Genomic DNA, 1,919 nt, shown 5'->3' on the forward strand with positions numbered 1-1,919 from the left:
CATGTGAAAAAAGTCAGATGTTCTTTAGTTCTTTTGGTAGTATATATCATGTTTAGATACCCGGTAGTGCCGAATAAGGAGTTAACTTTTTAAATGAATGTTGAAATTGCAAAGCAGCAAATAAACTATACACACATGGACTTGACAGCCTTCTTCATTGCAACAACTTTACAGGATAACCGTACATCGATGAATATCATTTTCACAATAGATGTGCATTTTTACAAATGATACGATGTGTATACTCTACGAGATATTATTACACCACGGGATATGTGTCATATTAATACTTTCATTTTCGTGACAATCATCGTGTTACATCATACATGCATGAGATAATATTGTCTTACTGATACACGATCACAAACAGATTACTACAGACAGTGTATGGAACAACAGATAATTGATTTTCTCCTCATTGTTGAATTCTCAAGCTTATGAAAATCGCTCTGTAATCAGCGAGGATCAAAGCGGTTGGCCACTTGAACCTTTCACCTTGTCCTTTGCTACATCAGCACAAAGCATCCCAAACTCAATCAGTTATTGCCTAGCCACTCTGCATCGGATGTCGGAGGCAAATGTCTAACAATCACAAGCAGCGATCAGAAGAAGAGCCTGTAATTCAAACATGGCCTCTTGATTAATACTTACACTTGTGGATGCGCTCCAGAACGGATCGAACATGGCCATTAACACAATGCGCCATCCAATAGCACGATGTTGTCGCGACGGACTGTGAGTCTGAGGAGGATGACTCTTGGCAAATTGATGTGTCAGCCATGATGTAAAGATATCAAGTATGGCAGCGAGAGTCCAGATAAGGCATGCAGAATCTAGTCGTCAAGGTTGTTTTCAACGTGGTCGTTAACTGACCATATTATTGGTCAAGGACACATGAGAGACTTGATTTAAGAACAAACAGTGTTCTTCAGTTTGGTTAGACAGATCAATATTTGTTAATGATTAACCACCATGTTTGTAATACCTCTTTCAAATGCGTACTGATTTAACTGGCTAATATATATGATCGATATATACTACTTAAAATAACAAACACAAGGTTCTTTCATGTTACTGAAGCTGAAGCTGATTCTTTCATATTTTATGAGGACTGGTTATTATTTTGCACTGTCGTTTTATATACAGTTAACATGGTATGGAATAAAATAGTAATTTGAAAGAATTGGGTGTTCGCTAGAATTTTGAGTAGTATATAATTGGATATTTTTTGTTAAGAAATTAGGCTAAAACAAAAAAGCAATACCAGCGAGAAATATGGACAACCGTTGTTTTGAAAACATTGGTAAATCCTGTTATTCCAAATGAATTTAAATATCTTTAAATCACAGTAACACATTTTAACGTTTAATCACTCTATATTTACCCCTAAGACATACAATCCAACTGATAGCAATACATTACCACGAATCAAACAGGATGAGACACATGAGACTTGGTCAGAATATGGTCCGACAGAAATAATTACCGATCCCATCATTTATTTGAGAAAAATGAACTTTGGAGAGGTAACCATATTCCTATCAAAACGCTGTGATCAACTTGTGTGAGGTACAACAATTTAGAGAAGATGTATACGTCCTCACGATTGCGATAGTTGCCTGTTGTAACAAAATATACATTATACCTATGACAGAATAATACCGCAAAGCCAAACCACGTTCAGGATAGACATGCCGAAACATAACTATTATCTTTTACTGGCCTAAATGCTTGGATGAAATAACTATGAACACATCATGATCAACTACACAACTATGATCATCTATTCATAAGAGAATGACTCCAGGCCCTGGGTCATATGTTACAAGTCGTGATATCCGTAGCTCGAAACATGCCGATAATGATATTACCATAACCGTACAGTTACATCTTTGGGAAACGGGGTTCGAGACAAGGAT

The sequence above is a fragment of the Haliotis rubra genome, unplaced genomic scaffold (assembly GCF_003918875.1).
Source record: "Haliotis rubra isolate DU_JTF1 unplaced genomic scaffold, ASM391887v1 Scf315, whole genome shotgun sequence".
NCBI classification, from domain to species: Eukaryota; Metazoa; Mollusca; class Gastropoda; order Lepetellida; family Haliotidae; genus Haliotis; species Haliotis rubra.